The sequence below is a fragment of the Ornithorhynchus anatinus genome, chromosome X1, assembly GCF_004115215.2.
Source record: "Ornithorhynchus anatinus isolate Pmale09 chromosome X1, mOrnAna1.pri.v4, whole genome shotgun sequence".
NCBI lineage: Eukaryota > Metazoa > Chordata > Mammalia > Monotremata > Ornithorhynchidae > Ornithorhynchus > Ornithorhynchus anatinus.
In genome coordinates this window covers 119,427,600-119,440,693 of record NC_041749.1, presented here as the reverse complement: position 1 = coordinate 119,440,693, position 13,094 = coordinate 119,427,600, and positions in this window count along the sequence as shown.

Below are 13,094 nucleotides of genomic sequence, written 5' to 3'. Positions count from 1 at the left end.
AGAGAAATGAAGTGACTTGCACAAGGTCACAGCAGACAAGTGGCAGAATCATGATTAGAACCCAAGTCCTTTGACTCCCAGGCCTACGATCTTTCTAGTAAGGTTACACTGCTTCTCATCTCGATATGGGAAGGGAGACGCTCCATATGGTCTTGTAAGAACATGATCCAGGAGAAGTTTGCAGAATCCACTGAAGATGGAAGAGGTAGATTCTAGACTGGGACTTTGGACTGTAAGCTTGTCAGAGGAAGGGAATGTGCCTACCAACTCTGTTGTATTGTAATCTTCCAAGCGCTTAGCACCATGCTCTGCATGCATTCGGCACTCAATAACTTGACTTAGTAATATCATTTGAATGCAGAAATTCTGGGAGACAATAATAATAATAATGATGATATTTGTTAAGCGCTTACTATGTGTCAAGGACTGTTCTAAGCACTGGGGTAGATACAAGGTAATCAGGTTGTCCCATGTGGGGCTCACAGTCTTCATCCCCATTTTATACATGAGTTAATGAGGTGCAGAGAAGTTAAGTGACATGCCCAAAGTCACCCAGCTAAGTGACAGAGCTGGGATTTGAACCCACAACCTCTGACTCCCAAGCCTGTGCTCTTCTTACTAAGCCATGCTGCTTAGGTCTGGAGACTCAGGTTCTATTTCCAGCTCTGACAATTTTCCTGCTTCGTGATTTTAGGTAAATCACCTGACTTCTCTGGGCTTCACTGTACCCATCTGGAAAGAGGAGATAATGTACTTGTCAGGATCAAGCTGAAGACTGGCCTCCCCTGCCTTTCCAATACTGGTAATAATAAGAAGAATTGTGATATTTAGTCATGCTGCATCAGGTAATCTAGGTTCTAGTCTCATCTCTACCACTTGCCTTCTGGGTGACCTTGGGCAAATCACTCCAATCAGTGTATTTTTTGAGTGCTTACCTTGTGCAGGACACTAAACTAAGCATTTCAGAGTGTACACTACAACAGTTGGTACACATGTTCCCTGCCTACGAGTGCCTCAGTTTCCTCACCTGTAACATGAGGATTCAGTACCTGTTCTCCCTCCTCCTTAGATTGGGAGCCCATTGTGGGACAGGGAATGGGAATTTGGCTTCAAAGCTCTCCATCCCCTTGCCCCCTCCTACCTCACCTCCCTTCTCTCTTTCTACTGTCCACCCCGTATACCCTGCTCCTCTGCCACTCACCTTCTCACTGTCCCCTGTTCACGCCTATCCTGCTGTGGACCCCTGGTCCACGTCCTACCACTGTCCTGGAATGCCCTCCCTCCTCACCTCCGCCAAACTAACTCTCTTCCCCTCTTCAAAGCCCTACTGAGAGCTCACCTCCTCCAGGAGACCTTCCCAGACTGAGCCCCTCTTTCCCTTTGCTCCCCCTCCTTCCCCCTCCCTCCCACCCCCTGCTTTTCCCCCTTCTACTCCTCTCAGCTCTGTGCTCATTTGTGTATATTATTTATTATCCTATTTATTTTGTTAATGAGGTGTACAGCCCCTTGATTCTATTCATCTTGATGATGTTGTCTTGTTTTTGTTTTGTTCTTTTTTGCTTTGCTGTCTGTCTCCCCCGTTTAGACTGTGAGCCTGTCATTGGGCAGGGATTGTCTTTATCTGTTGCCGAATTGTACATTCCAAGTGTTTAATACAGTGCTCTGCACAAAGTAAGTGCTCAATAAATACTATTGAATGAATGAATGAATGGGTCTGATCTGATTGTATCTATCCTGTCGCTTAATACAGTGCTTGACACATGGTAAATACTTAACAAATACTACAATTATTATTATCCTGCCTTGAAGTGCCCCCTCTCCTGAGGGGATGGAAGGCTTGGCTTTACTGATTCCATCTTCTCCTGGTTCTCCTCTTATCTCTCTGGCCATTCATTTTCAGTCTCCTTCAAGAGCTCCTCCTCCCCCTCCCACCACCTAAAGCTCCCACGGCTTCAACTATCATCTCTCTGTGGATGATGACCAAATCTATACCTCCTCCCCTGTTCTCTCTCCCTCCCTCCAGGCTTACATCTCCTCCTGCCTTCAGGACAGCTCTACTTGGATGTCCTCCTGCCACCTCAAACTCAACATGTCTGAGCCAGAGCTCCTTACCTTCCCTCCCAAACCCTGTTCTCTCCCAAACTTTCCCATCACTTTAGTTGGCACAACCATCCTTCCTGTCTCACAAGCCCGTAACCTTAGTGTCATCCTTGACTCTGCTTTTCCATTCACCCCACATATCCAATCTGTCCCTAAATCCTGCCAGTCTCACCTTCACAACATCTCCAAGAGTTGCCCTTTCCTCTCCACCCAAACCGCTACCATATTAGTACAATCACTCATCCTATCCTGACTGGATAACTGCATCAGCCTCCTATCTGACCTCCCAGACTCCTGCCTGTCACCACTTCAGTCCATACTTGACTCCGCTGCACAGATTAATTATCTTTCTACAGAAACATTCAGGGCATGTCACCCCCCTCCTCAAAAATCTCCAGTGGTTGTCTATCAACCTCTGTATCAAACAAAAACTCCTCACTATTGACTTTAAAGCTCTCCATCACCTTGTCCCTTCTTACCTCACCTCTCTTCTCTCCTTCTACATCCCAGCCCAGAAAGTCTGTTCCTCTGGTGCTAACCTTCTCACTGTGCCTCGATCTCACCTGTCCCGCTGTCGACCCCTGGCCCATATCCTGCCTCTGGCCTGGAACTCCCTCCCTCCTGAAATTCACCAATTACTTTTCCCCACTTCTAAGCCCTACTGCACCTCCTCCAAGAGGCCTTTCCAGACTAAGCCTCCTTTTCCTCAGCTCCCCCTCCCTTCCGCGTTACCTTGACTCACTCTCTTTGCTCTTCCCCACTGCAACAGCACTTGTGTATATATGTATATTTCTATAATTACATTTATTTATATTGATGCCTCTTTACATGTTTTGATGTCTATCTCCTCCCCTCCCACCCCCGCCCAAGACTGTGAGCCCGTTGTGGGCAGGGATTGTCTCTCTTTATTACTGTATTGTATTTTCCAAGAGTTCAGTATAGGGCACAGTAAGCACTCAATAAATACGATTGAATGAATGAATGAATGAATGAATGAATGAATGAATGAATGAATGAATGAATTTCAGGGAGGGGATGCTATTGAGATTCCTGCTTCCTGGTTCTCTTGCTACCTACCCTTTCATCATCACCTTCCAAGTCTTCAGCCTCTGCCCTGACTGGGACACAGATATGCTTGCTGATTTTGAAAACCACTGCAAGGCTACTGGATTGCATGGAGGGAAACAAAGCCTAATTTAAGCATCTATGCATTTTTTTCTTCAATTTCCAATAGTTCAACATATCCAACTTCCTGTCCAAGCATCATTAACTAACAACAAGGAAAGATTTCCCAGGGACATTAACCTGGATAAAGAGCGGAACTTGGTTTCACTAATGATTTGCGTCCATTGCCTTGACTGCTTACTCAGGGACTTTCTGGGATACAAGTTTCCAGGTCAATGTCCATCTATTAATTAGAAGTTTCTTTTCTGGGTATTCTCACTTGAGTATCATTTTCACAATACTTGGCCTCCCATATTGATTTAAACACAACCTCTGTTGGCTATGGGAAGAGCCTCCATAATTGTTTCATGCTTTAGAGAGTTGTGATATTGTAAATGTATGTTTTTAAATGTTATACTTTTAATTTGGGAAAATACAATAAAAATAGAAAACATGGACTCTCCTCTCTAGGAGTTCAGAAGCTAATGGATGGCGCTTGCAGTCTTACTGTCCTGTCTCTGTTAATGGAAGCATGATCCTCTCAGTCTCAAAAGCTCTCAACCATGTGTCATAGTTGATGTCTCATTATCTTTCAACCCTCACATTCAACCTCCTGCTAATTCCTGGCAGGTCTTCCTATACAACTTTTCCTGCATGTATGCATCCATCCATCCATCCATCCATCCATCCATCCATCCATCCATCCATCCATCCATCCATCCATCCATCCACCCATCCACCCATCTCGCTCCACCCAGACTGAAACCACCTTTTTGTGAATGGAATATTGTACCTGCCTCTTGACTGGTTTATCAGTCTCCAGGATCTCCACCTACAGTCTATATCCTTTACTGCTGCATGAATTATCTCTTTGAGATGTTACTCGCGTTACATCTCCCCTCTCCTCAATTCCCTCTACAACAAGCAAAAACTCCTCACAATCAGCTTCGTTCCTTTCCAACCAACTTTCTAGCTGTTCTTCATTCCTGATCCTCCCACCTCCATCTCCTTGTTCATGCTGTTCCAATGACCTGGAAGTCCCTCTTCCTGGTAATCTGAAAGACCACAGCTGTTCTCACCTTCTAAGCCCTCTTAAAATCCTACCTCCTCCAACCAACCTTCTCTGGCTTACTCCCCAAACCGTATGACAGCAATCAGCCACCTCAAGTACTTACACATTATTTATATTTTCCCTAAGCACTAGTGTTTATATGTAAGATCAGTTGTAAGGCCAAACTATTCCATTACCCCATTTGGAAATATCTGTGTGGCTGATTCCCCTATTACAGTGTAAGCTCTCTGTGGGCAGGGAATGTGTCTATGCTTTTGTTGTACTCTCTCAAATGCTTAGTAAAGTGCAATGCAGTGCAGTCAACACTAAATACCTAGACTATTACCCCTATTACTAATGCTGTGACTATTACTACTAGCATTACTACTATTACTGCTAATATTACTGCTATTAATACTACTTTTACTACTACTGCCAGTAGTACCAGAAGCACTGAGAAGTACAAGAAGTACTAGAAGTACTGAGAAGCAGCATGGCTCAGTGGAAAGAGCACGGGCTTGGGAGTCAGAGGTCATGGCTTCTAATCCCGGATCCACCGCTTCTCAGCTGTGTGACTTTGGCCAAGTCACTTAACTTCTCTGGGCCTCAATTCCCTCATCTGTAAAATGGGGATGAAGACTGTGAGCCCCATGTGGAACAACCTGATCACCTTGTATCCCCCCCTCAGGGTTTAGAACAGTGCTTTGCACATAGTAAGCGCTTACCAAATACCATCATTATTATTATTAGTACTACTACTATGAGACCTTAAGCTCATTATGGGCAGGGAATAAGTCTTTTACATTGTTGTGTTGTAATAATGTTGCTATTTGTTAAGCGCTTACTCTGTATTTTTTGTTGTTGTTGGTATTTGTTAAGCGCTTACTATGTGCAGAGCACTGTTCTAAGTGCTGGGGTAGACACAGGGGAATCAGGTTGTCCCAAGTGGGGCTCACAGTCTTAATCCCCATTTTACAGCTCAGGTAACTGAGGCACAGAGAAATTAAGTAATAATGTTGGTATTTGTTAAGCGCTTACTATGTGCAGAGCACTGTTCTAAGTGCTGGGGGAGATACAGGGGAATCAGGTTGTCTTACGTGGGGTTCACAGTCTTCATCCCCATTTTACAGATGAGGGAACTGAGGCACAGAGAAGTTAAGTGACTTGCCCACAGTCACACAGCTGACAAGTGGCAGAGCTGGGATTCGAACTCATGACCTCTGACTCCAAAGCCCGTGCTCTTTCCACTGAGCCACGCTGCTTCCCGTTGTTGTACTCTCCCAAGCACTTAGGTATAGTGACCTGCATGCGGTAAGCACTCGATCAATATGATTGATACTCGCACGACTATTATAACTATTACTACTATTACTACTACTACTATTGTTACTAATGGCATCTTTTAAGCACTTGCTATGTTTGAAGCAGGGTTGCTAAGCGCTTTGAAGTTTCTTCTCCTCCTTTCTCTTTTTCCTTTCTTTTTATCACCCCCAAATCTTGTCAGTAATTTTTTGCTTCATCGGGCCTTACAGGTCTCACTCGTTCCTCTCTAACCAAACACTCCTCTACTTCTTCCAGAATGGAAGAATTTAAGAGCATAAGCTCAGAGAGGCAAAGTGATTTAGAGTGGAAAGGACATGGGTTTGGGTCCTAGTCTCATCTCTGTCACTGCTCTGTTGTGTGACTTTGGTATGTGTACATAATATTAATATATACATATATCCTACCCACATGAAGACAGTATTTGTTATTTGTATTCCTTCCTCCTATCATAATTCTTGTATTTGTTAAGTGCTTACTATATGCCACATACTATACCAAGTGCTGGGGTAGAAACAAGCTAATCAGGTTGGACACAGGCCCTGTCCCACACAGGGCTCAATTTAAGTAGGAGAAAGAATGGATTTTGAATCCTCATTTTACATTTGAGCAAACTGAGGCATGGAGAAAATAAGTGTCTTGCCCAAAGTCAACAGCAGAGTATTGGGAGATCTGGGAATCGAACCCAGGTCCCGTGACTGGAGGGGCTGTACTCTTTCCATTAGATCATGCTGCTTCCCCAGCAGTGTAAGAAAGTTCTTTTCTCTTCCTTTTTCCCTTCTTCTCTTTCCCTAGAGTCAATTTTGCTCCTGAAGCAGACATCACTCTAGTTTCAGGTTCAGCCATATTTCATGAGGATCTTAGACCCAATTTTTCATTTTGATCATCAAGGTGAATTCGGAGGACTCAGCAGACATAGGTTCAGAGGATGGGGGTGAGGAATTCATTACAAATAGCAGGAGCAATAGAGAACTACTCCAGGGGTAAGAGAGTGTAAGACATAGCAAAACAACTCATAATGAGAATGAAAAAGGGAAGGGGGCAGGTTAGGTCTTAAGGTTCTAGAGATCCTACCATCTCTGTCATAAGAAATTGAACTAGTAGTAGCGAAGAGGCAACTAGTAATACAGAAATGCTGGGGAAAAGTGTGCTTATTGTCACAGAAGCATCAAAGTAAAAAAAAAAAAATTAGCAGGCAACTTGGTTGTATCAAATAAGTAGTATTAATTGTTGTATTAGTAATTAGAGAAGCAGCGTGGCTCAGTGAGAAGCAGCGTGGCTCAGTGGAAAGAGCCCGGGCTTTGGAGTCAGAGGTCATGAGTTCAAATCCCGGCTCTGCCACTTGCCAGCTGTGTGACTGTGGGCAAGTCGCTTCACTTCTCTGTGCCTCAGTTACCTCATCTGTAAAATGGGGATGAAGTCTGTGAGCCCCACGTGGGACAACCTCATTCCCCTGTGTCTACCCCAGCGCTTAGAACAGTGCTCTGCACATAGTAAGCGCTTAACAACTACCATCATCATTAATTGCTCAGCTAATTTGGCTGTTCAGTGAAGTTCAATGAGATTCCCCCTGCTTTTCCACAGTGGTCCGGTCCATTGATTTGGGGCCCTGCTGTCTTAAAAGCGTTCATCCATCGTTGCTATCTAGTGAGCACCTACTCAATGCAGACCCCTGAACTAATAGCCCTGGATTGGGAGTCAGGAAACACAGGTTCTAATCCTGACTGTCACTTGCCTGCTGCGTCACCATGTGAAAGTTGCTTAATGTTTCTGTGCCTCAATTTCCTCTTCTGTAAAATGGGGATTCTACACCTGTTCTCTGTCCTTAGATAGAGAGCCCTATGTGGGAAACAGATTGTGTCCAGTATGATTATCTCGTATCTGAGATAACGTTTAGCATAGTGCTCAGCACATAGTAAGTACGTAATAAGTACCACAATCATTACTCTTATTCTTATTACTACTCAACTTATCATATTACTATTATTACTAATCTTACTGGGAGACTTCAATGGCCCCTGCTCCAAAAAGAGATTACAGGCTAAGGGGGAAATAGATAAAAATGGATCTGCAGATAGTGGAAATGAGAGGAAGAGCAAGGATGATAAAGGTTGTAGCAGTAGTTTTAGATGTAGATGAATTATGAATAGACATGAGAACATATATGTAGGGGTTGTTTACATATCTTACATACCCTATTACTTAAGCATTTACTCATCTGTATCTCCTTTTCCTCCTTCCTCCCTCCTGTCATTAATTTATTTTAGAGTCGGTCTCCCCCGCTAGGCTGTAAGCTCCTTGAGGGCAAGAATCATGTATATTAACTATTAAACTCCCCCAATCCCTTAGTACAGTGCTCAGTAAATGCTTCTGATTGACTGGTTGATCAATCTGAGGATAGAGCAAAGGCAAAACTGCTAAAGATAATAATAGGAAGCTAAACTATACAGCTAAATATTTTCAGTCATAAATGGCCCAAGGCAGACTGTCAGGTTCTTCAACACAAAAGGAACATTCAGTGATCAATTGGGGCTATTAGGTGAAGTCACATCAGTTCAAGTAAGTCTGTGAGATGTACGATAAGATATGACATTTTTTAAAATATCTAGCACCTTTCTGAACGTAAAACCCAGTCAATCCTGGGCCTCGAGGGATTTTGTGCAACCTTTCTTTGTGCAATTTTATTTTGCTGCTCTCTTCATCATCTTTGGAAAAACCTGTGATTAAATGGAGAGCATCTGTGAAAGCAGATGAAGAATGCTTGCCTCTCCCTACATCTTGAACAAATGAGGAAATTGAGACCCAGAGAGGTTAGGTGAGTTGCCCAAGATCACACAGCGGGTCAAGGGCAGAGCTGGGGCTAGAGTCTAGGCCTCCTGCCTCGCAGTGCTATACTTCTTCCACTGGACCACACTGCCTCCCATATCTCATGACAATGATGATGATGATAACGATTGTTGTGTTTTAACTACTGAAAATAATTTTGGCCTTAAGTGCTTACTATGTGCCACAGCAGGAAAGTGGCAGAGCCGCAATTTGAATCCAGGTTCTCTAACTCCCAGACCCTTGCTAACCAATCTCTCTCTCTCTCTTTTCTGTCCCAGAACAACATGTTAGGGATATTAAAGGAGTCTGCGAAATTAAGAGTTTTCCTTTGTGCAGCCACAGACTTTTCTCCCTGTGCATTTGGAAACGTTGCTTGCTGATTTAAGTGTAATAACTAGATTTGCTTTTCATAGTTACTTTAGGAAACCATTTTCTTTGGATCCAGCATTATTGTGGCCAAAGGCAGACATCCTTTCCAAAAAGTTAATGTTGCTGTAATTATCAAAGATAGAGGTTAATGAATAATGCTTTAGTGCCCATCTAGCTGAGCAAAAAAGGCATATAGAAGACTTTTCAAATCTCTGGTAATCTTTAACCATGCAGGTCTCCTAGGTGACTGTCAAAGTATTTTATTAAGTAAGCTCTTAATACAGTGCCCTATTCTCAGTAAGCACTCAATAAATACCATTGACTAATTGATTAGTGGTAGTAGTAGAACTATAAATATACACTATAAATATATATATGTATATATAGATATATATATGTAGTACACATATACATTCACACACACGCTGTCTTTGGTTTCTAAAGATGGCAACGATGATGGTGAGATCCTATGCCTGGCTGTGACTGTATTTTTGCCCATGAGAACAGATCTTTGCTGCACTGAAAGGTTTGTGCCAAACAACTTCTGCCTCAGTTTTCCAGCCCACTTCTTGCTATCCCAATCTTAGTGAAGTCTCTGCTAGAGGAGAGCAACCCCTTTTCTGACTGCTGCCTGCTAGGCTGGTCTGTCCATTGCAGTGGTCTCCCAGCATCCTCTGTTGGTGAAGAGCCGCCCCTCTCCCATCTGCAGCCCACCAGGCTTGTCCGTTGGCAACAGTGGTCTCTCAGTATCCTCCGCTCAGGGAAAGCAGCCCCTCTCCCGACTGCTGCCTGCCAAGCTGGGCTGTCCTCTGCTGTGACATCCCAGCAGCCCCTAGCTATGCCGTACTGCTTGAGATGGAGTTTCACCATGAGGTCAAGGAACGTGTCTTCCAACCCTCTTATATTGCGGCCTCCCAAGCTCTTAGTACATTGCTCTGTAAGCAAGAAATAATAAATGTCATTGATTGACTGATTGGATGGTTGATCTTTAAGGTGTTTATTCTCCCCTTCTGGCTTATGTGGGTCCTCTTTTAGTTTCCCAGACGGCACCAAGTTGGGTAGCTGATGGCAGTATGTTGAGTATTTTGCGAACGACAGCGTATGCTGCTCGTGTGGGTAGCAGTATGACTTGGGGGAAATAACGTAGTCCTGAAAGTCAGAAGACCTGGGTTCTAATTCCAGCTTCACCACCTAACTACTAAGTGACCTTGAGCAAGTCACTTGAGTTCCCTGTGCCTCTGCTTCCTCATCTGCAAAAAGGGAATTCAATACTTGTTCTCCCCCTTACTTAGATGGTGAGCCTCATTTGGGACCTGATTACCTTGTGTCTACCCCAACGCTGAGTACAGTGCTTGGAGCATAGTAAACTGTTAACAAATATCACAATTATTATTGCAAATTTTGACATTTTACCTGACTGCCTAATTTGGTAATGCCCTCTGACTTAAAAGCTACATGGTGGTTAAAATTTGCACTCTTGTCATTCCACTCTCTTAAAAACCAAATCTTGTGATGCCAAAAACATGAGTGATGGTATAATTTTCTTGAAGGCAATCTGTGCTACGTCCATTTCTTTTTTGTGTACATCAATACTGAAGAAAGTACATTCACACTTTATCTTGATAACTATTTTTTATTACATTCACAATGAATGTCTGATTTTTTAGGGACTTGGACACTTTCCCTGGCTTCCTTCCAATTACAGAGCCCTTCTGGTGTCAAAACAATGGGCTCATTTTGCAGTAATTTAATTGCCTATCTACAGCCAATAGACGATTTTGTAATTTTCCGCAAAGTATAACACAAGCAGGATCCATATCAGGCCTTGCTTCTGAGACCTTCTCTCACAGTTTCCCCCTTCTGGCTGATGGTGCAAAAATCAATCTTCCTTTATGGTAACTGATCAGCAATATTGGTATTTCGATCAGTCAATGGTATGTATACAGCACTAACTACACTTAAGGGAAGCAGCATGGTGTAGGGGATAGAGCGTGGGCTTGGGAATCAGAAGGTCATGGGTTCTAATCCTGGCTCTGCCACTTGTCTACTGTGTGGCCTTGGGCAAATCACTTAACTTTTCTGTGCCTCAGTTTCCTCATCTGTAAAATGCGGATTAAAACTGTGAGCCTTAGCAGAACAGAGACTATGTCCTAGCCGATTTGCTTGTATCCACCCCAGTGTTTAGTATAGTGCCTGGCACATAGTAAGGGCTTAATAAATACCATTATTATTATTATTGTTGTTGTTACTATGTGCAGAGAACTGTACTAAGCGCTTGGGAGAGTACAAGAGAACAGAATTAGCAGACAAGTTCCTTGCCCATAAGGATACTTGAGGGTTCTCAAACAATCCATTATTCAAGAGCATTTGTAGAGTATCTATAGTGTGCAAAGCATTGTGCTTAGGAGAGTAATAATAATACTAATAAATGCAGTATTTGTTAAATACTTACTATATGCCAGGCACTGTACTAAGCACTGGGGTAGATACAAGATAATCGGGTTGGACACAGTCCCTGTCCCACATAGGACTCCCAGTCTAAATCCCCATTTCATAGATGAGGTAACTGAGGCCCAGAGATAGCACACAGCAGACAAATAGTGGATCTGGGATTTGAATCCAAGTCCTTCTGACTCCTAGGGTCCTACTCTATCCTCTAGGCTGCTCTCTACAGCGTGGCCTATGGTGGTACCTAAGAGCCCCTCCAAGCCACTTTCTGTCCTCTCTCTCCTGTTTCCCCTTACCCCACATCACCCTCAGACCAGGCTGAGGATTCTCCTTTCCTCATCTGCTGCAGGGCCTGGGTCCCCCTCAGCCACTACCCAACTGAGTCCATCCTTGGATCCGAACCCGAGCTCCTACAGGAGTTCAACTGATATCCTGTGGTCATCATCACCCGCCTCATCCCTCTGACATTGGTGCTTAATTCCTGAACCCTTTCATCCAGTCGCCCTAAAAGTAGGAGTTGTTCAATCAATCTATTGCAATCAACAAATCAGTGGTATTTATCGAGCACTTACTGTGTCCAGGACACACTATTAACACTTGGAAGAGTGCCATATAACAGAGTCGGTAGATACGTTCCCTGCCCATGGGGATCTTGTAGTCTAATGGGATGCTCAGTAAATGTTACTGGTTGATTGACTGATTTCCAGCCCTTGAACCTCACTCCCTGCCATTCCCAAATCCCCAGATCTATTCCCAAGCACTCCCTAAAAAAGGAACACTGGGCTCAATCATAATAATAATAATAATAACAATAATGATGGTATTTGCTAAGCGCTTACTATGTGCCAAGTACCGTTTTAAGCACAGGGGTAGATTAAGACTGTGAGCCCCATGTGGGACAACCTGATTACCTCATATCCCCTCCAGTGCTTAGAACAGTGCTTGGCACATAGTAAGCACTTAACTAATGCCATCATTATTATTATATGCAAAGTAATCAGGTGGTCCCACACTGGGTTCACAGTCTTAAACCCCATTTTACAGAGGGGCTAACTGAGGCACAGAGAACTTAAGTGACTTTCCCAAGGTCATACAGCAGACAAGTGGCGGAGCCAGGATTAGAACCCACATCCTCTGACTCCCAAGCCCGTGCTCTTGCCACTAGACCATACTACTTCTCCTTTACTTCAGTGGAGGGGTAGGTAAAGGGAAGAAAGAGAAGACTGGATAGAGAGGTGCTAACTTCAGTTTCCTGGTCAGGGTATGACAATGATAATGGTAATGCCCAAAACCTGGTGGGAAATGTATGGTGTAAATGGAACCTAAATGGAAACTTGTATTATCAGACTGTGAGCTTGTTGTGGGCAGGGAATGTGTCCATTTGTTGTTGTATTGTACTCTCCCAAATGCTTAGTACAGTGCTTTGCACATAGAGTAAGCACTCAATAAATACAGTTGATCGATCAATTTTAATGTAAAGCATAGAGTGGCACTGTGAGATTCCATTGTGTCTGCTTGCTCGGTCTCTGCAAGAGGGACTGAGTTTGGAAGGGTACCTAAAATCGAAGGGCTCAGTAAGATGCCACTTTCAAATAGAACAAGTAAAATGCTGAAGAGGTGAAATATTCAACGAAATGTTTTGGGTGCATCAGACCCATGGATATGAATGATGGCGGAAGGGTTGATGTGCAAAGGGTTGGAAAATGAGAATTTGAATTTCATTCCCTCACATTCACAACACTTGGAGAGAAGGAAAATTCAATTAAACACCACTCTGCTGATACATTTAGACTGTGAGCCCATTATTGGGCAGGGA